We start from the raw sequence: 26,106 nt of genomic DNA, 5'->3' as shown, positions 1-26,106 counted from the left end.
AGGAAGAAGATTAAAGGACACTCTATAAATAGATATAGTCAGTACTACAGCATCTAATTAAACAGATTTCTGTTAGGGGGTGAAAATGTCATTACATTGGCTTTGGTGATGCTGTGATTAGTCATTCAAGTAAACGTGCCTAAGCCAAATCAAAGTCCAAACAGTCATGAGCTTTCTAATAACATGGCTACTCTAGAATTCTTCCCCGAAGATCAACATCAAGTTCATTGAGCAATAGTTTTCAGAATGTATCACATTCTAGTTTTTGAAAACTCAGACAACACTGGCACCATTATTTAATCTATTATTCTACCATATTTCTGGCCAATTAAAATGTGTCAGAGATTACTAGAAGTGTTTCCTTTGGAAGGGATGTGGTTCAAATTTTCAATCCCTTTGGAAATAAGGGAAAACACGGCACATTCACACAATGCTGGTGTGATATAAGTTATTAAAAGTACCCTGGAGGATAATTTGGAATCAGGTACAAAAAGTCTAAAAAACCATATTCTCTTTAATTCAGCAATTCAACTTTCAGGGATAGAGGTATTCTAAAGAAACAATGACAGCTATACACTTAATTTCATGTGGAAAGGATGTTTATTGTAGAACTTTTATAATAGTGGAATATTAGAAACAATCATGTTCTGTCACTGTTAGGAGCATGTGGGAGCATGTCAATAATTGGTAACAAAGTACGCAATAGCTACACAGAGCCATCAACCATGCCATCAACCATGAGATATTGTGTTTGGGAATACTGGGAACCAGAAAACATCATTATATTTAATTTTTAAAAAGTTAAAAAATGGCATATAAATTATAAATTTCTTATGCACATAAGCATACACATATATGTGTATATATATGTGTGCATATATATTTCTACATACATATATACATATACACATTATATATATAATACATATATACATATATACACACACACATGATGTAGAAAGAGAAAAGACAGAGACAATGAATTTTAGATAACATTAGGCTATAAGAAATATCAGATTCCCATATCTCTCTAATTCTAATTTAATATCCTCCAAGCTTCCACTCATTGGATAATTAGACAATTTAATCTGTCATTGTTAGGGCCTCCTGCTACCTCAAACAAACTTAAAAATAATATTGGATTTAAGTGATGCCAGGAAATATATGTAGGGACCAGGTTATAAATCCACAGTAGTTAGCATCTCTTCTTTACTCCTAAGCTACACCCTATTCTTATCAAGTATGGCCCCTACCATTTGTCTCTCAAGCACTACAGCTTCTGGAAGTTTCAGGGATATTTCTTTCTTTTTTTTTTTTTTTTTAAGATTTTACTTATTTATTTGACAGACAGATATCACAAGTAGGCAGAGAGGCAGGCAGAGAGGAGGAAGCAGGCTCCCCACCGAGCAGAGAGCCCGATGTGGGGCTCGATCCCAGAATCCAGGGATCAAGACCTGAGCTGAAGGCAGAGGCTTTAACCCACTGAGCTACCCAGGCACCCCAGGGATATTTCTCATAGTCAGCACCTCACCCCTACATTGGCACACATTTGGCACCCTATAATTATTTCTCAATGTGGAGATCCCCCACTCCAGGGGAAAGAATTAAATTTCCCCTGGTTCTTTGCTTCTAACTCTTTCTCTCAAACTCCTCCCTTTAGAGACACAATGATCCTCAGAAAGGGAATTGAGTCCAAAATCTCTTGACTTGCACAATGGGTTTGGAGGAATTAACAGGGAAACCAATTCTTTTTCCTGTTCATAGAAGGAGGGCAAAAGCACCTGTTTATTTCTGGATTGCAAATCCTATTACATAAACAATGTAGAAAAAATTTCAGATTAGAGAAGTAGACAATAAAACAGTGTTCATCATTGGGTGCAAGGATAGTGAGTAGTTTTTAGTTAGTAGGATTTTTCTTTTTGAGTTTTTATTTAAATAATCTCTACCCCCAACATGGGGCTCAAACTCACAACCCTGAGATCAAAAGTCCCATACTTTTCTGACTGAGACATCCAGGTGCCCTAATAAGGTTGTTTTTTACTTTAGGTATTTTCTTAAATTTCTACAACAAATATAGAGAAATAGATAAAAATTATAATCAGAAAAAAATAAACATTTCATGTTTAATGGAAAAGCCATCCTAAAGTGAATTGATAGTTGCCCCCCCCTTCAAGAAGAATCATCAGGTATATTGGTATAAGAATATGCCAAATGCTTATTAGCCAGGAATTATTCACGGTCAATGTGACAAGTCTAACCAGACCAAATGCAGAATCCCAGAGACTATATATGGAGAGAAAGTATGTGGAACCACAGAACACATGAGGCTGAGATTGAGATTAAAAAAAGTACATGTATATAGGGGTGAGGACGGAGAGACAATTCCCTTGGAACTGAAAAACCAGAATTTAGCCCTTTATGGAAAGCCTACTTTTGAATCTTAAGATATAAATGACAACAAAGGGAAACAGTAGTTAGGTAGTAGAGAAGAATCTGTTGGCATTTTGTCCAGGGCTATGATGTGGAAAAGGAAAACAAATTCAAAATAAATATCGGAGAACAGATTCTGTACTACCATAGTTTTTCCTATCATATCCAGTCAGCAATCTCTGTAGAGCTTTCCTCCAAATTAATTCCTAGAGAATTATCTTAAGACCATTATTACTGCCTTTCTTGACCATTTACTCATCCACAGACCCAACAATTTTGAGGGTCTACTATGTGCTTAGCACAGTTCTAAAGAAGCATTAGCAGGATAAGAGAATAGAGAGGAAAACCAATATAGATATGGTAGATGGGTCTCAGAAGTATTTCAGAAGATCTCATAATGAAGAATAACTTTATTTTCTTAGTCTTATGGATAATAAGAGGTCATGATAGGTTTTGAACAGGGGAATAGCCATGTCAAAGTATGATTTCCAGTAACATGAATTTAGCAGCAGGAAAGATTGGGTGGGGAAAACTCTGGAGTGAAAATAAAACAAAAGATAGCATAAATAGTTAAGTGGATATAATGGTGCTGCTTACCAAATGGATGTAAGGATAGGGGTTTTCATTCCAACCATGTCTACTCTTATTTTGGTGACTTTAACATTCCAACTAGCACCCTGGTTCTTTAGTGTGTGATTTCTTCACTTCTTTTTTTTTTTTTTAAGATTTTATTTATTTATTTGACAGAGAGAGACACAGTGAGGGGGAACACAAGCAGAGGGAGTGGGAGAAGGAGAAGCAGGCTCCCCGTGGAGCAGGGAGCCTGGTATGGGGCTCCATCCCAGGACCCTGCGCTCACCACCTGAGACAAAGGCAGCTGTTTAATGACTGAGCCACCCAGGTGCCCCAATTTCCTCACTTCTTACTAGTCCTTACTCCACCATTTTTTCTACCACTCACTCACATAGTCACATTCTAGCTTTTGTCAATACAAAAAGTGGCACTATTCCATAGGACCCATCTGTCACCTCATGGTTCAGCAGGATGGATTTAGTTTCTTTGGCTGGAGAGGTGGGAGGCCCTCCATCCTTCCCCACTCCAAGTGTGTTCCTCCTGCAGGGTAGGAAATCACTGTCTTTGATAAAGGAAGACAGTATCATGTATCATGACTGATTAGTATAATGCCACATAGGGAAAAAATGTCAGATCAAGAACTCAATTCCTCTCACTACTTTTATTTCTTATTACATGAACTTGTAAGAATATGCAGACTTATGGCTCTTACTTCCCATGACTCCATTTTTTCATGGAGTCTATAATCAGTTCTGTTGATTTTGGACTGTAAGTTCTAAGACAAGGGCTTCATGATTACACTAAACTCTCTGGTTATCAGTTTTTACAACTGGTCCCCAGAGATGTGGGATGCATATTTGTGAGAAGTAGGTCAAAAGCTCCTTATTTTAATCATAGTAGATTTAGGGAAGGATTTTCTTTTCTGAAGTTGTATTGATTGAATTCTGGTCACTCAGAATAAGGCTTAGTGACATAAATATTTCCATCCAAATTTAAATTCCACATTTCTCTGTTGTTAAAATGTTTTTCTCTATCCATTAAATCATAAAGACATATTTTTGTCACATGTCAAGAAAAACTAAGTCAAACCAATTCCTCTTTAGAATAATAGTATAAATCAATAAAATCTGTTGATAAGGACTTGTAATGAATCTGAAATGTTAAAACATTTCTTAGCTGTAAATGCAATCCTCTTTGCAATCCTCTTTGAGAGGTGGTTGAGGTTTCTTGGGTATATCTCTTTATTCATATGTAAGATGAAAATAAATATATTTTAAAATTATAATGAATTTCCTATTGGAAATCCCTATTCATGGGGAATGAGAGAATCTTTTTAAAAAATGTTTAAGCCAATCCTTTCCTAAAACCATAAGAGGTTCGGATTATAAATTTTAGAGTTAAAAAAGCAAGGAGTAATTTCAGGCTACTCTAATTTATCTTTTAAATTTGCATATACCTTAGTCTGACAAACTAAATTTTCTCAGTCTCTGTAGAATTTAATGTGTGACCTATACAATGCATAAGTCATCTTATTGTTTTATTTTTTTAAGTATCTTGAAAATTTTGTACTTAAATTCCAGTTAACATACAGTGAAATACTAGTTTCAGGTGTAGAATTTAATGGTTCAACCCTTAACATACAACAGCCAGGGATCATCATAATACACTCCTCAATCCCTATCACCTATTTAAGCCATTCCACCCACCCACCTCCCCTCTAGTAACCATCAGTTTGTTCTCTATAATTTAGAGTCTATTTATTAGTTTTCCTCCATTCCTCCATATGTTCTTTCATTTTGTTTCTTAAATTCCACATATGAGTGAAGTCATACAGTATTTGTCTTTCTCTGACTGGCTTATTTTGCCTAGCATAATACTTTCTAGCTCCACCCACATTGTATGTGTGTATATATACACATACAATACATACATACATATATATGCATACATATATATATATACACACATACAATATATACATATTTATACATATACATATATGTATATATACCACTTCTTTATCCATTAATCACTAGATAGACATTTGGGCTCTTCTCAAAATAATGCTGCTGTAAATATCGAGGTGCATGCATTACTTCAAATTATGATTTATGTATCCTTTGGGTAGGTACCTAGGAGGCAGTTGCTGGACTGTAGTATAGTTCTATCTTTAACTTTTCCAGGAACCTCCATACTGTCTTCCACAGTGGCTGCACCAGCTTGCATTACCACCTGTAGTGTAAGAGGGTTCTCCTTTACCTGTATCCTCGCTAACGCCTGTTGTTTCCTGTGTTGCTACTAAGTATCTTCTAAGGCCTGTTGTTTCCTGTGTTGCTACTAAGTATCTTCTAAGGGGCGCCTGGGTGGCGCCTGGGTGGCTTGGGTGGTGCCTGGGTGGCACCTGGGTGGCTTGGTTAAGAGTCTGACTTTGGCTCAGGTCATGATCCCAGGGTCCTGGAATCGAGCCCCACTTCAGGCTCCACTGCTCAGTGGAGAGTCTGCTTCTCCCTCTCCCTCTGCCTCTGGCCCCTCTTGAGCTCTCTCTTTCTCTAAAATAAATAAAATCTTTTTTTTTAAGTCTCTTTTAAGGAAAAATACCATTTCTCTTTGTTTTTAGAATTTTCCTCAGCACTTAGCACTATCCTTGAAACATGGTAGGTGCTGAATAAATATAATCAGAGCTATTCTTTCTAATATAGTTTCTGGTGTATTTGATTAGGTGTTTCCAAACCTGTACCTCTCAGAATCAGTTGGATAACTTGAAATATGGGTTTCCTCTGAATCTGTGGAATCACATGGGGGAAGGAGTCCGTAGACACTGATGTAGCCTCTCCATGACATTGGGCGTTGCTCATTACTTTCAACACTTAACATCTAACAGCCAGTGCTCATCATAAACTATTAACTGAAATCATAATAACCACCAACCTTCTCCACCTTCCCTCTCTCAAACCCCCTGCCACAAAACCACAGTCAGGGGTTCTTGCTGAAGCTGAATTCATTCACATGCTAAAGAATAAGGTGTTTAAATGCCATGGCCAAAATTAGCACTTAGCTTTGTATTTCCTAGGATACCACATATAAAATGAAACGTCCACATAAAACATAAGATAGGAAAGACTTAGGAATTTGGAGTAGGAAGGCTTGGGTTATGGAACAGCTTTTGGTTTTCACCAATCTGCACAAGAAACTTCACCATCCTGAGCTTCAGTTTCCTCATTTGCAAAATGGGAGTGATGACAGTACATGGTAGGTTTGTGAAGATTAAGGAGACATACATGTGCCTCCCTCAGTGACAGGTGCTAGCCTACTGGTGTCAGTGTGCCACACTTCCTCCGAGACCACGGACATGACTTTTCTCTCTTAGGGAGAGCATCTCAGGTGGCACTTAACCTTGTGTCCACCACATGACTTTTCTCTCTTAGGGAGAGCATCTCAGGTGGCACTTAACCTTGTGTCCACACCGACTCAGCAATCGGCAACCTCTGCCACTCCCGTCCCCTGACGCATGCTCCCCAGGATCCCTATCAAGCTCACTCTGAGTACTAAGACATCACACACAGACTCGAAATCCTATAAATGCAATATAATGCAACAGCAAGGGGAAAGAGAAAAGAACTGTGAGATTTACGTAATAAATGTGTGGGGGCAGAGAGGTGAGGCTGAAATCATCATTAAAGAATTAAGTCTTAAGGATATGGTTTTTATGTCTCACTAATATCCTTCATTAATTATCTAAATATCAGCCTATTTAAGTAAGCAAGAAAGAGGAAAGCGTAATTTGCCCATGCAAAATGTCTCAAGTGTTCTAGATCCATTGAAAGATTGGTGTGGGGGGGATTAAAAAACATGGATACCTCCAGAGCTTGGAAGAGCATATAATTAGAGTTCTAACAATAATGTGAATAGCATAGAATACTGTGAAACTTCTCACCTGTAGAGTTCTCATTTGTTCTTCCCCATAACTCTCTGAGATAGACAAAGAAGATGTTATTGTGTCCAGTGTACAAATGAGAAACTCCAACACTTGTCCAAAGGCACTCAGTCACGCTGCGGAGTGAACCCAAATTTCAGTGGATTACAATGACAAGGGCTTATCTCTCACTCACATAGACAACTGTTGTCTCTTATCTCCTTCATTCTAGGACATTGACTGAAGCAGCAGCCCTGTCTCATGTTCATGGCTGAGGTAAAATGGCAATAGTAGAACCCCACTGTAGCTTTTAAAGCTTTCACTGGAGTTTAGCATACTACACTCTGCTGACATTTCATTAGCTAAAGCAAATCACGTGTCCAAGACTGTTGTTAGGAGGAGGGGGAATATAATCCTCTTATAGGAAAGAGAGAGTGAACCTGGGAACAACAGCATGCACAGAGACAGAAATCAGAGTTGGAATTAAAAGTGGGGTTTTCAGATCCTCAAATGTAGACTCGAACATCACCAGTGGTGAATGAGCACAGCAGGTGCTGAAAACTAATCCACTGAGTGAGTGAAGGAGAGAAAAAAAGGATGGAGAATGTTACCCATTCATTTTCTCCTTCCCTGTGTGAGGATTCTTTTGGATAATTATTGAAACTTACAATAGCTAGACATCAACCACATGGTATTTTAGATGCCTACACACACCTTAGGACTTTGTCAGATTGAGCCAAGGAGAGGAGGACTATTACCAGAAATGTACCAACACGGTCTAAAATGCATGCCACAACAGGAATATTTGTCCATGTGATATTAAGCACTGCTATCCTTTAAGAATAGACCTTGAATGAAGAATAAAGATACTAATTCCTACCAGTAGGACATTGAGAATGATTGACAGGAGACCCAAAATTTCTGATTCTGATTCCTATACAAATATGCTCATATGAATAAGTAAAAGATTGAGTTTGTAAAGTGTATTGTTAAGAATGCACACCTACGTAACAAAATGAAAAACTGATTATTTTAATTTACCCTTTTCCCCCAATTAGACTGACAACCTTTTTGCTTCGTCATTTAACAAGTATTTACTGTGTAAGCATTATATGCCAAGAACTAGTTAAGATATGAGATATAAATTTAAAAAGAAATAAAAACTCCTTGCTCACATGAAACTTCCTTTTGGTGCAATAAATGTAATTATTCCTCTGTCTGCATGTACAAGAAAATAAAATATATAGAGAGTCAGAAGGTAATAAATCCTATAGAAAAAAAATGAAGGGAATAAGAAATCCCTGAGGAAGCAGTTGGTTGTAGGCAAATTAATATTAAAAGGTATTTGATATTTTCAATAGGTAGATTCAATTTTTGAGTTCAGAAAAGAGGTGCAGCTTACAATAAAATTCAAGAGTCACCAAAGTATAAATTCTTTAAAGTCCTGAGACTGAATACAATCATCAAGAGAGTAACAAAGGCAAAGAGCAATGTTTATGAATCAGGGAGATGAGAAGGAACCAGAAAAGGAGACTTGTAAAGACCCGTCAGCAAGGTAGGTAGAAAACCAAAAGAGTATGGTAAATAAGGAGAAAAATACACTCAAGATGGATTAAAGACTTTAAAGTGAGAACCAAAAACACAAAAAAAAATCCTACAGGAGAACACAGGTAGTCATTTCTCTGGTATCAGCTGTAGCAACATTTTTCTAGATATGTCTCCTCAGGCAAGGGAAAGATAAGCAAAATATAAACTACTGGGACTACATCAAAATAAGAAGCTTCTGCACAGCAAATGAAAGTCAACCTATAGAATGGGAAAAATTACATGAAAATGACATATCAAATAAAGGGTCAGTATCAAAAATATATAAAGAACTGATACTACTCAGGGGCATCTGGGTGGCTCAGTGGGTTAAGCCTTTGCCTTCGGCTCAGGTCATGATCCCAGGGTCCTGCGATTGAGCCCCACGTTGGGCTCTCTGCCCAGCAGAGAACCTGCTTCCTCCTCTCTCTCTCTCTCTCTCTCTCTGCCTGCTTCTCCACCTACCTGTGACTTCTGTCTGTCAAATAAAAAAAAAAATCTTTAAAGAACTGATACTACTTAACACCCAAAAAACAAATAATCCAATTAAAAATGGGCAGAAGACATGAATAGACATTTCTCCAAAGATGACATACACATAGCCAACAGTCACATGAAAAGATGTTCAACATCATTCATCATTAAGGAATTGCAAATTAAAACCAAAATGAAATATCATCTAACACCTGTCAGAATGGCTTAAATCGAAAACACAAGGAACAACAAGTGTTGGAAAGGACATGGAGAAAAAGGAACCCTCTTGCACTGTTGGTGGGAATGCAAATTGGTGCAACCACTGTGGAAGGTAATATGGAGGTTTCTTAAAAGAATTAAAACCAGAACTACCCTATGATCTAGTAATTTAACTACTGGGTATTTACCCAGAGAAAACGAAAACATTGATTTGAAGAGATACACACATCACTATGTTTATCGCAGCATTATTTACAATAGCCCAATTATGGAAGCAGTCCAAGTGTCAATTGATAGATAAATGGATATAGAAAAAGTGGTGTATCTATCTGTATATATATGTTATTCAAATATAAAAAGATGAAATCTTGCCACTTACCAAAAAGATAGATCTAGATAGCATAATGCTAAGTGAAATAAGCCAGTCAGAGAAAGACAAATACCATATGATTTCATGCATATGTGGAATTTAAGAAACAAAAAAATTAACAAAGAAAAAAAGAGACGAACCAAGAAAGAAGAAAAAAAAAAAAAGAGAGAGGGAGAGAGACTTAACTATAGAGAACAACCTGATGGTTATCAGAGGTGGTGTATAAAAAAGGTGTTTGGGGGGCTCCTGGGTGGCTCAGTGGGTTAAGCCTCTGCCTTCAGTTCAGGTCATGATCCCAGGGTCCTGGGATCAAGCCCCATGTTAGGCTCCCCACCCCATGGGGAGCCTGCTCCCCATCCCCCCACCTGCCTCTCTGCCTACTTGTAATCTCTGTTTGTCAAATAAGTAAATAAAATTTTAAAAAAAGGTGTTTGGGATTAAGAATACACTTATCATCACGAGCTCTGAGTAACATATAGAATTAATCAATATATTGTAACTTGAAACTTAACACTGTATGTTAATAATAATGAAATTAAGATTAAGAAATCTTACAATAAGAAATAAATAGAATCAGATTCAATGCCATTGGCCAAGAATGAGGCTTAAGAATAGAAGTTAAGATATTGTTTAAAAAGATGTCAGACTCAAAATAGAGTCACTTATGCTAATCTCTAGGTCTCTAAACCAAGAACTAATTATAATTTCAGCTCTCTCAGAAATGGAATTTTAAACTCGTCAATCGGGAATCTTCTGACCATGAGTTAGGTAATCTGCCGGATAGACTCCTGCCATCCCCTAAAGGAGAGTAACCTTGAAATAACCACCTTCATTTTTTTTTTCCTAGTATAACTTTCTTGTTCCTGCTCCCTTGCGCCTATGACAGTCTTCCATTTGGGGCAGCATCTTGGAGCTCCTTTCTATCTACTAGATTGGATGCTGCCCAATTTGAATGAAGTTTTGTTCAAACTCATCAATTTTTAAATATGCCTTAGTTTATCTTTTAAAAGTTGAAAATAATTGCTGAGAAGAGACTAGGAGAATGAGCTGCTATGTGTACTGTGGCTGGACATGTACCCCATGGCGGCTGTGGTAAGGTAAAGGCAGGATTGTGTTGTGAAATTAAAGTGATACAAGTTGACATGGCTATGTACTTTTCTCCAGGTCCATTCTACTGGGTGGGAGCAAAAAAGAGGAGATGGAGTTTGATTTAAGTAGAGTGGGAATCTTGCCAGATGAAGATGATAAAGGGAGACTGTGGAAAGGCAGTCAGGGGGAGAGTACAGGGAAAGATGATGAGGGACTAGGAATTTAAGCTACCTGAGAAGGGAAATGAAAATGCAGAGGTGGCACTAGGCAGTGACAAAGTCAAAGTTTTTAGTAGACTGCACATCTTGGAGATGTGTTAGAAAATGTGTGGATGCACTGTAGTTCATGGTAATCAAGAATTCAACATGTGACCTCGGATTGAATGGGGTGAACTAGGGTTGAGAGGGAGATCATTGAAGCAGACAGTGTCAAGGAACTGAGAGACTGAAGTATTGAAGGATCGTCTGGATTCTTCATCACATGGATATTAAAATCACCAAAAATGGTGGCAAGAATAGAATGGAAAGAGTTCACGGAGCCAGAAGCTAAAAGCTGAAGGCAGTACAATGGGATTATTCAGAGTTCATGGATGACCATGGCAAAGAGATAGTGAGTGGAGGTTCTAGTCTGAGGGCATGTAAAATGTGTGGCAGGGAAGGGGATTAGGGAAGAGGAAAAGAAAGTGGTCTGAAGTGGCAAGGAGGAGCAAGGAGTAGTACATCAACCTTCCCCAGGGACCAACAGTAAGAGGGCTTGAGGCAAGATCAAATATCTACCACTTAGAGGTTCTACAGGGGAAGCGGAATGCTAAGGGGGACCCTCCTTTTAGTTTGAACACAACTGCAAAAGAAACATTTCAAGAAGTCAGAAGATAATGAGGATTTTGCCTGTGGCTGACTTTGAGTTTCAGAGTGTATAATGGAAGGTGTATTGAGGGAGGGTGAGTGATGGATTAGGAGGGGTGACTATGGAGTGACACGGGGAAGAGAATCTGAAGGATGAAGGATGACGTGGCAGTCCCAGGCTACTCTGGGTGACCGGAAGCAGAAATAAAGTGAGTCCCAAGTGATGGGAAGGGCGACTGCCTGGGTGTGTTGCTGTGAAAGCAAAGGAGGTCTTATCCGGACTAGCCAAGGCTCTCAAGGTTTCTTCCTCATTCCTGTGGAAGTCACTGGATGTCTTATGTGCATTTTATCCCCAGGGCCCTCCAGGGCATAGAGATGGGGTTTGGTAGATGTTGGTTGACTGACATCAATCCCTGTTTATGATAAACCATCCATAAGCCCTAGCTAGGTTTGAACACTGAAAATACTGTAGATGAAGCAATTCTGAATACCATGGAATGTCTATGGCAGTTTTCAGTGTCGGAATTCCATCCTCTGATACCAGACAATACGAAGCTTCAGATGGCAGAATGATCTGAGAATGAATCAGCACTGACTCTTGGATCCAGCTCCCTTCACCTGCAGTGCTCCCTTTAAGTCACAATGACCTTCTCCGACTACTCGTCATGGAAGCCCAGTGGGGACTCCAGTTCCTGGAGAATGCACCATGAACAGAGCGGTTAGTTAGTACTGTTCCTCATCCCTGGGAGTGAAAGGGAAAGTGAAGCCAAAGAACAGGGATTTTTGGTCCTTTTCAGACAACGAAGGACTTTTTAAGGATATTAAAGAAGTTCTTATTTTTACTCATACAGAATAAAAAATAAGAGCAACCTAGGGATCAAGACATCTTGAAATAACTTCTTTAAAAACATTCTGATTAGAGAAGTTTTCATTTTTTTTTTTAGGAGAGTTTAGACCAGGTAACCTTAGATCTTTTTCAATACAAAGTCTGTGTTAATCTAGAAGACATGAAAGAGTCAAATACTGTTTTAATTGAGGGAGGAAGTTAGCCAAATACTTCTACAGTTTTCTCAGCTACTACAGACTGCCTCATATGCTCTTCTCCCAGATTCATATACTGATGCTCTTAAGAAGGGAATTAAGGTTAAATGGGGTCATAAGCGTGGGGCCATAATCCTATAGGAAGATGGCCATGTAAGAACAGAATGATCTCACTCTCTCAATCTCTTTTTCTGTCAACCTCTCTCTCTTTGCCATGTGAGGACACTGTGAGAAGATAAGCATCTGCAGGCTGGGAGAAGAACCCTCACAGACACCCACCCTACTGGCACCTTAATCTTGGACTTTCAATCTTGAGAACTGTGAGAAAACAAGTTTCTCTTGCTTATACCACCCAGACCAGGGTACTTTGTTATGAGAGTCTGAGTAGATTAAGACACCAACCCACCCACCTTTTAAGAAATGTTTGTTCCTGAAGGAACAAGAGGGTCGTATCTCATTCTTGATCTAGACATGAATTCTGAAAATTCATGAGAGTAAAATATTTGCCACAGAAACATTTAACTATTTTAAGAAAAATTAGGGGACTTTAAGATCCTGCCTCAGACTGCGTGGGCCCAGGCAAGGCACGTGCTCACTGTGCACCACCAGCATGCTGAGGAAATGCAGAAACGTGTGCAAAGAACCTGCTGAATTGGGAGAAAAGATGAAAGAAGAAAGAAGTGGATCACAAGATGCTTAGAACTCACTGTCAATGGAAGTCATAACCGTCTTTAGCACCCACCTTAATGCTTAGTAGGCATCAGGATCTTAAGGAATAGAAAACTTGTTTATGCTTTTTATTTTTCTAATTTAAAAATGACTGGCTTAATACTGGCTAAATCAGTGCCAAGGTTCTTTCTTCAGATCAATAAAGGCAATCACATTTTAGCGCCACTGTGGACTTAGGTACCTGAGATTTAGCATTTCTCTCAAATAGATGTCGGCACAGAAAGAAGACAAAAAAAAAAAAGTTTATTGCACATAAGAAAATATAAGTACATAAAAATGTCACAATTGTTACCCCTAGATGTTTTTAAGGCTGTTCCCGTGTTACTTCAACATCCTTATTATTAGTACAAGTCATCATCAAAACTTCTTTTTCTTTTAGTTGATCTTATGAGAAAAGATATAAAATGTTTTGTAACTCTTATCAAAATAAAAAGTCATTAAAATGGACAGGTCTGTTCTCCAATCAGTTAATAAGAGACCTGGCCAAGGGGGATGTGAAGACTGGCTCCCCAGGAGAGGAGTTAAGCGCCTCCCTGAGGGGGCAGCTCCGTGACTGCATTGTTTTTCTCTTCCAGAACTCCAGATGGCACATTTGGCACTGTGTTAATCTAGGGGAAAAACAACAACAACAACAACAACAACAAAACGACCTGGACTAATTAGCTCCATGAATGTGTGAACTTTGTATTTAAAAAATATTAGCATTAATCTGAGTACCCTGGACCGTCCAACAAGGAATAGTCTGTAACATTTGTGTAAGAGACTGAGGACATCTGCCAAGTTCTTGTCAACTCCTCTTCTCCATTCCATCTTTCCCGGACTCTTTACTTGGTCCTCTTTGATCTACCACTTGCTCAGTAGTATTTCCTCCTTCTCTGGGAAAGCAGTATAAGAAAATAGCAAAGGACTATTACTGATGAAGTATTAGAGTCTGACAGAATGAATTTGACTCCCAGCTGATCCATTTAGCAGCTGGGTGATCTTGGACAAGTTATTTCATCTCTTTGTAACTCAGTATCATTTCTATTAAGGGGACAGTAATGGTACATAATTATAGGGCTGGTAGATGGATTAAAGGAAATAATACAGGTAATATTCCTATGCCTTATGTACCTACAGGAAGTGGTCAAAGTGTTAGTCATTATTATCTTATTATTGCATTTGGCGATTTTTATAAAGTGAGCTTATTAGTCTACTTTTCTTAGTCTTTTATCTTTTTCCTTTCTACTTCTAAGTATCTCAGGGAGAGAAAATTTGGCCTGCTTCCTCTGTAGTAATTCTACAACATTAGACAACTGGCTTCTTGGGGGAACTCCCCAGCTCTCTGTACATCTCCTTAGCCTTTTCTCTTGGTCTCTTGCTTTGCTACTTTCCATCATTCCCCTCCCAAAGCCAAATGACAACTCCATCTCTATTTCCATGGCAAGTTCTTCTTCACTACCTTCTGAGCATCTTCCCCATGTTCATCTGGGTGATGTTCCTAGCATGGATGATGCTTTCTCCTTGTTGACAAAGCTGGGCTGATTGTGTTCCCTTTGCTTTACCATAAGGGTGTTGGGACATTTTCACAACATCACCCCTTTGCAAATTCTATTTACTGAACCAAATTCTACTTACTGAATGTACAGAGGCTACTGGTAGGTTCTTACTCCTTCATACGTCCACACTCTTTCTTGCCCACATCATTCAGCTTTTTTTGAAATCGTATGCATGCTTGCTCACTCGCCTCTGAGTCTACTTCCAGTGATCATCTTTCAGCTGTCCTTGGACATCAATCTACTTCTGGGCTCTAGTTCTTCTCTTCCCTATTTACTTGATCAATTTGTATTCATCGTTTCTATCTTAACTTAGCTGCAGGAAACTTACTGGGATCTCTCAGGTTTCTTACTTTATGCATTCATTGTATACTGTGCTTTTCTGAGACATGTTCATTAATATTACTTGTCGAGTGGCTGCCTCCTCCGTAGGTGTTTTGTTTACTGATAACAATGCCAGCACCTAACACAGCAGCTGGCAGATAATGGACTCTCAGTAAATCCTTGTGTGAATGAATGAATGAGTGAATGAACAAATGGGTGATTTGCACACCTTCTTCCCATTACCATTTGTGGCATTACATAACCTCTGACTAGTTTCTTTACTAAAACTAACCATCCTATACCCATGATAAAAGATGCCAGGGGGCTCATGGTCTCCATTCCAGAATTCAGGGTCATCCCCAGCATGTAGCTGCTACTTCCTTCCTCCTTAGTTGGCGGAAGAATCACACAGTCTCTGTCCATCAGAGCCCCCCTACCCTGCAATCTCTGTAACTGGGGAGCTGCTCTCAATGCCTAGGAAGCAAATGCCTGTAGCCAATCTCCTCTTGACAATAGCCTCCAACAGCCTCTTCCCCTCACTGCTGTCCACAGCACTGCCTTTTTCTCTTTTTCTTCTTTTACAATGTCTTTATGATACTTGATGAAAACAGGAGAGGCATGTATAGGCCTTATTCAAATTTGCTTCTGGTACCTTTATTCTGTTTCTGTTTCTGTCTCCCTGGTATTTTGAGAATTTAGACCAACACCTTCGACCCCTCGCCTGCCTCTTGTTCTAGGCAGGCTTCCTCTCCAGCAGCAGTTCCTTCTCTGCCCTTTAACCATCCTTCCATTTGCTTTTAGTTGTTCCTATGAACAATGGAAGAAAAACTTAGATTCTAAGGATCACTTGTGAACTTGGGGGGCATCAGGATAAAAATTGGGGAAAAGCAGGGCCTGAAGGTCAGACTTCCAGATTCTAGGTGAATCTCCAATTGAAGTTTACAAATATGTAAAGCAAATATATATTTTGGTGGGAAATTTTATTCTCCAAAAAGCTTCATGTCAATTACCTATTTTAAAAAATCCAAAAACAAACTGAGTGTTGCTGGGAGGAGTGGGGTATGGAGAGGGTGATTGGGTTATGGACATTGGGGAGGGTATGTGCTATGGTGAGTGCTGTGAGGTGTGTAAGCCTGACGATTCACAGACCTGTACCCCTGGGGCAAATAATACATTATATGTTAATTTTTAAAAATTCCAAAAAACAAAAACCCCACAAAGCAAAACAAAACAAAAAATACAAACACACACACAAAACAGAGGGAGTAAATGTCAAATCTCTCAGGAAAGCCCAGACAATTTATGTTCATGGAGAGGGAAGACATGTGGCCTGGGATGGGTGTCCTATGGTATCTCAGAGTAGGGTAGTGTGACCATTAGCAGAGACCAGAATTCTGGGTGGCCAATCACTCAGGCCAGTAGCTGGGGCAGCATTGCGCTCAGAGAGGAAGAGGGAGGGAAGGTGGAAGAGAGGCTGAGGAATGTGGACTAAGGTGAGAATAAAGTAGGGATATTTACCAAAGAGGGAGAGAGCAGCTGTATGGTGCCAAGTCCTGAGGAAATGGGGAGGGGGAAAGGAGAATATAGTTATGGGTTATAGGTGGTAGTTTTAAAATGTTTGATCAGTACTGAATTCCTCTCTAATTACATTTACTTGTTATTTTAGCCTGGTTTTTGGACTGCAGTGCTATACAGAGACCACATCCCCATAAGAGACCAGGGGTTTTTGTCTTGGTTTTGGTTTTCAGACTTTTTTTTTTTTTTTTTTTTTTTTTAGGATTTCATTTCTTGCCTATGATTTTGTTCTTAGTTATAATTCTCAGCTACACTTCCAATTAACAAAATCAATACAGATCTAAACCAAGAGTGCATTTTCACTATGTCTACCTGACCTGGACAAGGATGTTAGGGAGTAGGCCTTAATTAGATAGGAGTAGTTACAGTTCTTAGAATGCAAGGACCAAGGCAGTGGGAAGAATGCACAGTTGAAGACAGGATCCCATGAGCAGAGTTGCACAACGAGATCCTCAGTTTCATAAGATCTCAGAGTCTTTTTAGGGTGGCAAGAGGAGGCCAATGGCAGACTCTGGAAAGGCCCCAGTGAGACCAGTTTCCTTGAGGACCGGACTATTCCTGAGGAACTTCTGATAAATAGGCTTTCAACCCACGGGTGTAACCTTCCTTCCCGCAGAAGCAATAAATCCTCACCAAGAACCAAGCCAAGGGACAGAGAAAAGCCCTTTGAGTTCTGACTTCACACCGCCATTAATATGGTGCTGGGATAGGCAATGTCCAGAGGCTGAGATATACTCGTGCCAACTGAGAGTCCATCTGCCTTCAAGGCTGTTCCCAGCTGCAGAGACAGCTGTCCCCAGGGAGAGCTGCCACACTTCTCAGAGCAAGGGTGTAGTAGGCAGACAGCGGCTGGGACTGACACCACTAATTTATGACCAGGTGTCAGTAGACAGGGCAGAATTGTTATGGCTAAGTGTTCACAGGGGAAGAACTCCAAGAGTGAATTCTCCATCAGAGCTGTAAAATCATGCTTGGAATATCAAAACCCAAACAAACAACAACAAAAAAAAGTGCCGGAGCCAAGAGTGGGAGTAAATCTGAGTCCAGATTCACTAAGCCATTTTGTAATTCATGGTAACCTAAAGGGATTCCCAGAATTCTCTCTAAGCGAAGCTAATTAGAGCCCAGGGTTGGAAGAATGAGTTCGTCTTTGTGCTTTCAGAATGAGACAGAACACTGGAGCTTTGCTCAGTGATGCCAAGAGGACTCGGGGAGCTAGGAAGCTGTAGGAAATCGGGGCTCTTGAAGGCAGACTTGCCCTCCTCAAGCAAGGTCTTAGCTAAGTGCACTAAGAAAGCTCCTTCATCTCAATTTGGGGATGGACTCCTGGAGGGTTGATGGATGAATTTCGGGACTTACTCCCAATGAAATTAGGTTGCCATAATCATTGTCTTGTATTTCCTTCCTTTGCATGGGAGAGCACTCTAAGCAACCATGCCCAGGCTGTCTGCAATTTTAAGGGCTGGAGAGATCTCTGCCTTCAGTGAGAGCAGTGATAAAACAACTAGTAGCCTTTGGTTCACAAGAAGTGAAGAAATTGGAAATACTATTTCTCCTATTTCTTACCTTTCTGGAGTCACAGACCTTTGAGAGGAGAAAACTGAAACCTTCAACTACCAATTTACCTGCAGAAAACTCTCTATTCCCTGAACACAAGGATGGCAAGAAGGGACCTAATGGAACATCAGAACTATGTTTCTCAGGGGTTTCCATAGGCTTACTCCTTGGAGGGGTGGTGGAGGGTCTGGGAAGATAGAGCGACTATGTCCTCCCACACTTTGCCCATGATTAACCTCACCCTCCAATGGCAGCAGGAATCACGAAGGCCTGGCAGGAATCAAAACACGGAATGGGAAAGTGTTTGTAAGAAGAAAGGGGAGAGAAAAATAGTACGGACAAGGATGTTCTGGATAGTTTCTAGGGTTGGACAAATGAGGCATTGAGTTAAGGTAGAGATAAAAAGGGATTTGATAATGTTTCTTTAAGTTATGAATTGGATCTGTTAATGTTCTTTGAAAATCACAAGGAAAGCATTTAAAATTACTTTTTGTTCCTGGTTTAGACCTTGAGTTCCCATAAAAGCTAAAATCTATTATGTTTCATTCATGGACTTAGTTCAGGCTCCTATAAAAGTATACTACAAACTGGGTGGTTTAAAAACAATACCCATTTATTTCACAGTCTGGAGGCTAGGAAGTCCAAGATCAAGTTGCTAGCAGTTTTGGCGTCTAGTGAAAACCCACCTCCGTGCCTGTGTGGCTCAGTTGGTTAAGTGACTGCCTTCGGGATCAGGTCCCTCATCGGGCTCCCAGCTCTGCTTCTCCCTATGACCTTCTCCCCTCTCATGCTCTCTCTCACTCTCTCTCTCATATAAAATCTTAAAAATAAATAAATAAATAAACAAATCCCACCTCCCAGCTCATAGAGGGTTGTTTTCTCACTGTGCCCTCACCTGACAGAAGGGGACATGAAAGCTCACTAGGGTCTCTTTAACCAGGGCCCAAATCCCACTCATGAGGACTCTGTTATTACGACATAATCATTTCCCAAAAGCCCACCTACTATTATCATCACATCACAGATTAGGATTTCAACATATGGATTTTGAAGGGACACAAACATTCAGTCTATGGTAGTCACAGAAAATATAGGTAAATATTATATCTATGTTTTTCAGGTAGAAAATAAAAAAACAGTATCACATCAGGTGATTAATGGGAGATTAAGAGGTTCTGCCGATATTTACTAGGAGGGAGGAAAATTTAATCTTTATCTCTCAGTGTTTCTTAGAGAAAATATTTCGTGTGTGTGTGGGTGTGATTACTGTATTTTAAATGTACGTGAGAACTTTAAAAAAATACATGCTACACATTTGTCAATGATTGGTCTTTGTTTTTCCCAATGTAGATTATACATTCCTAGTGGGGTAGAGACATACAATATTCTTTTCACATTGCTCTCTCCTTTCCCCAAGCTGGCCTTGCCATTCTCGCTTTCCCATTTCATTTTTCAAGATCATATTTTTCCTTTACTCACCTTGCCTTTCTTCCTCTCAGCCCTTCTCTCACCTTCTTCTCATTTTTCATTTGCCAGTCCCACATGTTGAGCGTTAAAGGGTAGCAAATTAATTTTTTAAAGGAGTTGCAAGAAGCAGGGCCTGAATCTGTCAGGTTCAATCAGGGAAACCAACGCTGTGTTTATAGGAATTCAACTTTACGTGGCTGTGGGAGGTGCTGGAACCCAGAGACAAGTCACTGATCAGCCCTGCTGAAGCTCCCATGGAGGACAACAAGCCCGAGCCAGCAGGGAAATCTGTGAAGCAGGCATGTCCAGCTGCCCCAGGGACTGCAGACGGAGGCTGGTAGCAGAGTCCCTTGAGGGCTGAGGCCTCTGCTTCCAGTGGTGAGGCTGGGTTCACTGTTGTCACCAGGGCTGCCACAGAGGCAGAAGACCAGGACCCAGAACTGGGAAGGGCAAGTGCAAGCTGGGGCCCATCAGCATCCCGGTGATGGTCAGGGTGAGGGAGACCAGCTCAAACACGCCAGGACCTGCCCATCTGCAGCCTCTCAGTCCATCCTACCAGGAGGACCTTCAGAAGCCAGGAGTCCTGCTTCATATCTCCTTCCAAACATTCCACAAATGGCTCCCCCTGGCTAATTCTACTCTGGAACTGCATAGGAAAAGGGAAGGTGGTCCAGTTTGGAATACAAAGCTACCACAGAAACAAGCATGCTTGTATCATCGACTTGAGAATAGGACAAGTGAATTTACAAATGCCAGCTTCACACAACTGTCTTTTCCTGTTGGGGCCAGAGTCCCCTATAGCCATAGTGATTTCATGGGATCATTTGTTAGATTCACTTTAGTTTCTCTAAATTACTTGGCCATGGTATTGTAACGAGGCAAAATGGATAAAAGAGGCATAGTGGTTGCCTTAGTGCTAATCATCCAGGGAAGGTGGACATAAGCAGACAATGTGAACACACTGTGGTAGGTGCTGGAATAAAGGCAAGCCAAGTGTGCTGTGGGTGGGAGCGAAGACCATGGGATCTTGATGCAACAGGTGAGGTCTGAACTGAGTCTTAAAGAATGAGTATGAATTTGTCAGAAAGAGTGCACCATGGACAAAAGCATGGGGTAGATGTTTTGGAGTTCCTGGAAATTAAAATGTGCACATGGCAATGAGAAGAGATGAGATAGCAAGGTAATCAAAACTGCCTCTAGAGCAGGTAGGACTTCAAATATGTTCTTCAGGACCCCTATTTATATCAATAATTTGATTAAAACCATATTACAAATATATAGATCCATATGATGTATAGTGATTTACTTAATGATAATTTTTTATTTAATGGTAAATTTACCATTCAGAAAGTTTTGATAGAATCTCACATCTTCTCTCACATCTTTTCTTGAACATTTTTGGTCATAATCATGGTACTACTAGAAGGTGATTTTTCTAGGTCAGTTGTACCACTGTCCCTCACACAGTGCTACAAACAGGAAAAATTTCCAGTAGAAAAGAATTTCCATTTCATATAAGTAATGCTCATCCCGCATCCAACTCAAGATTGACTGAGGCGAACACAATGTCACCAATGGGTGAGGATAAGAGAGGACATTGATCAGAAGAGGTCATTGGTGCTGCCGTCCTAATAGCCCTCAGATGAGACACAAGAGAATTACCAGGCTAGTGGCATGGAGTCCATGGGGGGCAGGGGGCACTGTGCAGTGAGAGAACAGTAAGGGGCACACAGGGTAAAGAACACCTGCTACCACTCCCACGACCCAACAGTGTTGTAGACTAGCAGTGGCACCAGTCAGAACACAGATGGGTGAGAACCTGTGGTCTATACATGTGGCTCAAGCCCAAAGGTCAGCACTGGAGCTTTCAAGAGCCCACAGCCCTGAACTTGTCCTTCTGGTGGCCCATGTTCATGCCATCATGTCAAAGCTGCACTATGCCAGTAGCAAGAGGGATCCTGGAATCAGAGCCAGCCACAGGTCCAGGACAACCCCACAGCCCGAGTCCCCATGTTTCCTGGGGGGATAGTCAGTCAACCTCATAGGGTGGAAAGCACCTTGAGGGGAATAAGTGAGGACCTGGACCCACATGGGTCCCAATCTGACTTCAAAGTGCCTCAGCCAGGTGGCATTTCCAACCCACCTTGTCCCGGGATTTCCAGGAAGCAGGGTTTAGCAAGTGTCAAGGAGGGGGTGCTATGAAGTGTATAGGCCTCCTGAAGCCTGAACATAGGTCAGGGCAGAACCTTGCCCGAGTCTAGGGCAGCTCTGAAGGTAAATTAGGGCCAGAACTTACAATGCCATGCTCAGGAAGTTAAATTTTATCTGTAAGTTTGTGTTTCCCACATGTCATTACTTTTCTGTACAAGGACTGTTAGGTAAATTTTTTAACACTAAGGTAAAATTAATGGAAAACATTGGACTTACTGATGGCCTTTAGTGCATTAATATGAAATCTGAATTTTTTTTTTATCAAGAAATAGACAATGCACCCTTTTGTAACTTTATCTTAAAAGATAACTCATGAAATCCTTACGCTGTTACAAATTGTATTCCTTAATTATTGTGCCACAGAACACACTTTGGAAAAAGCTGCAAGGGTTCCACTCAGAATAGATTTTCATTCTAGAAAGATCACTTACAGTGACAGGAAAGTGGTTGGTTAGAGGAGAGAAGGGGGAAGATCAACAGCGGAGGTTAGGCAGTTACTGCAAAACTTAGTCTAGTGATGGCAAGGTCTGACTGAAGTCAGTTTTAGCAGTACCACAGGATCACAAAATAAACTTGCCTTTCTTGGGTAAATTAAATGCTCTGCATCTGGCCTAAAAGAACTAAGTCAGGAAATGAGCTACGTAATTATTTTGGGTTATTGAGCATGCCACTGTGCTCAACAACAGCCAACTCCAGACTAGGTGTGAGACTTTCCCTGGAGTCTTAGCTATGAATTACATTTTTTTTTTCATAACCAACTAGCCCCTCTGAGTATCTCATATTTAAGGGTAGGCATTTTTTTAGAAGACACTGTCTTTAAACAAAAGTCAGTCTCTTCATCTGGACGCAATCTGTTACATTTGCTGCAGGGAAAAGTGGCCACATTGGACTTAACTAAGACACAGTATGTCAGGCTCTGATGCGACAGCTTCCTAAGGTCATCTCAAGGGTAATTGTGCCCATATGTGACTGTTCTCCTTTGAAGAGGACCTTAGCAACCCATCCTTGTGTAGGAGGCAACTGTATTCACAGACAATGCTGGAGAGCACAGGTCAACCCTTTCTCTCGAATTTCAGTCACATGACTCTATGCTCCAACCACACAGAAGCAAATTTGCTTCCTTTTAGTGGCCGGAGAGGCTGGATAATCTCCAGACAAAGAAAGAAGCACCATGTGAATTAGAAGCCTATAGGGCCAGAATTTCATAGATCTTCTGGGAAAGCTCAAATTGTTGAGTTTTTGATAATGAAACTGAAGTTCAGAGAGGGAAATTGACCAGGCTTGACCCAAGATGGCAGGAGTGAGATATACACCCATATCATCTTATCCTTTTTAAAATTTTTATTCTCTACTGACTGTAAATCTCTTAGAATATCCCAGAAAAAGGCTTTTATGAAAAAAAAATGCTTTCCCTTAATTTCAAAAGGCACACAAACTTTAGCTGTATGAAATCACATGGTACAAAAGTACATCACCTTCATCTGTAGCCCTACATTTCTAAATACTTCATTTCTGTCTTCTACAGAATAGAAAAATTCAACATAAACAGAAAAACATCTGTATTTTGAGAAGTTTTAAAATGATTTTGCTTTTCTAGAAATGTATCAGAAATATTCATTTTGCCTCTAAAGCAAAAAAAGATATTCCCAACTCCGTATAGGTACATACACTTCACTTTAGCATACCACACCAGGAGCCAAATTCTCAGTACGGCTGTGCCTTTTTAGCCAACAACCTATCTGGATATTTAATTATAACCAAATGTATTTGTTCTTCACTTGGCTGGCTGGAATCCAGAGGCTTTTTGAGCACGGGCTGATAAAATTACAGAGCAGCCCTCGATCTTCTACAACAGGAGCTCTTGAGTAAGCCTAAGAAGCAGCAGAATGAGGCTAAGTAGACTGTGGGCCAGAGAAAGGAACAGCCAGGTCCCTTGTAGAGGGCAGCTTGGCCAGCCAGGTGGACCCGAAGGTGCCACACCCCTTCTGAAGACAGGTGTCCATTCTGGGAAACTGAGGAGCAACAGAACAGCAGATGCTCTGGTTTGGGAAGGACACTGTGTCCTTCAGAGTGCATTGATGTTGGATGTGAAGGATGGAGAGTAGGACCCAGAAAACGATGGCAGAGGAGCCAAAAGGGACAGGAAGATAAATACTGTTTAAAAGCTGGTGAGGACACCAAACACATGGCCTGCAGCAACCCAGAGGCCTACAGAGGTGATGTGCAGAGGAACAAGGTTCCTGGGCCACCGTGTGGTACAAACAATAAAAGAACACAACTAAGCAACCAAATTCCCTCTTTCCTAGAAGCTTTGGAGTGTGGGGAAAACACACCCAAAAGAGGAAAGTTACAGAAACACACCATAAGCATCATCTATGTTTTTTAAAAATGCATGTGTTTATATATCTGCTTGTATGTGTGGGTGAGTGTGCACGTGCATGTGCACGTGCACACACACACACACAGACACAGATAGGTCTGTATGAGCGTGGAGAAGCACAGGAAAGCCTACTGGAATGACCAAATTGTTGAGCAGGCTCATCTCTGTTGTCAAATCAGACAGATGGGGGAGGGCACTCTCTTCTTAATGACACACATTAAGATTTAAAATTGATGGTGGTAGTGACAGATATTACTTTAAGTGTCTGACCATAGGTATAGATTTGCAGCTGCATTTAGCTGTGGGACTTTGAAAAACATTCTTCACAGTTGTTGATTTATTTTCCAACTCTGTCAAATGGGCATGCCCCTCTGGGGAGGCAGAGAGTGAAGCTTGAACGAGGTGATGCTTCCAAAAGGGTCGGTCATTGGGAAAGAAGTGTGATATAAATATGATATTGGCCTTTTTTTACTTTTGTTGAGAAGCCAAGAGAATACTTGTGGGATTGCCATTCCAGAAGATGAAAGAAAGTTTTCTCTTTGCATACTTCCCATCAATCTGTGCTTTTGAAGGCCCTATTTTGGTGAGGGTCTGTGTGGATTGGGTCACGCCAAAGAACACTTTCTTCACATTTTCACTGTAGGCTGCTCGCTTCTCTTCCTCTCTACTCTAAACTGAGGAGAACTTATTAACATGGTTAGCTAGGAGGGGGCCCAAACAGATTTATCCCTTGACTTGCTTTCTCTGTTCTTTTGCTTCAGATGACAGCCCAGACAAGAGAAATGAGAACACCCTAATTAAAAAGATAAAACTGGGATTTTACTCTTTCATTTAAAAGCTTTCTCGCCAAGTAACACTAAGGATGCAACAGGGAAAAAACTGATCTCCTAACAGTCACAAATCAGTCATTAAAACAAACACCAAAGCTTTATAAATGAGGTTTTATTGAGTTTTATTCCCAAAATTCTTGCTAATTTTTGCTAGCTAACATCCTTAAACTCAAGCCCCTAACAATAGTCCCACAGAGCATTAGCTTTCAAATTTAGTGTATATGGGAATAATTTGGAGTGCTTCCTTAAAATGTGGATTCCTGAGCCTCGCCCATAATTATTCTGATTTAGCTTAGGTCTGGAGTACATCTCCATTTTAACATGCATCCCAGATGATTCTAATGCAAGTAATCTAAAAACAGATTCTACTGCAGTGGCTTAGGGGATCTAGAATAGGATACAAATCATAATCCTCATTTAAGAAAGATAATAGCCTTTGATAGATCAAACGTCATTTTAGCAAATATACATTGAATGCCTATATATTTCAAGCACCAGGTAGTAAGGATACTAACAGAAGGCAGCTTCTACCCTTGAGGATTTTGTGGTATCTTTTAGGAGCTGAATTTTTGATGCCCTCCCCCCAGGCACTATGTGACCAAGTGATACACTGGTAATGCCATTACTCTTCTTCTCATCTAGGAGCTTAAGGCAAAATGTCCCTCACACAGTCTCACATTTGGGACAGAAATATTACCTAAATGACAGCAGATACCTTACAATGCAAGCTTTTTAATTTGGTGGGAAATAGGAGGTTGGTAAGGGGTGTATATATAACAGGAAAGTACCCTTTCTATCTGGCAGAATCCTTTAATATATAAGTCTCAATGGAAGGTTTAACCCTTTGGATGGTCACATCTAGCACTTTGAATCTGAAGACTTGGTACAAAGATAGAGGGTCTGTCGTGATAATATTCATTACAGAGAGACTGTAGAGAATGTTCAGCAGCAGTATTGAGG

Source organism: Lontra canadensis, unplaced genomic scaffold (assembly GCF_010015895.1).
Source record: "Lontra canadensis isolate GAN:19392208 unplaced genomic scaffold, GSC_riverotter_1.0 scaffold3, whole genome shotgun sequence".
NCBI lineage: Eukaryota > Metazoa > Chordata > Mammalia > Carnivora > Mustelidae > Lontra > Lontra canadensis.
This window is presented reverse-complemented; position numbering follows the sequence as displayed.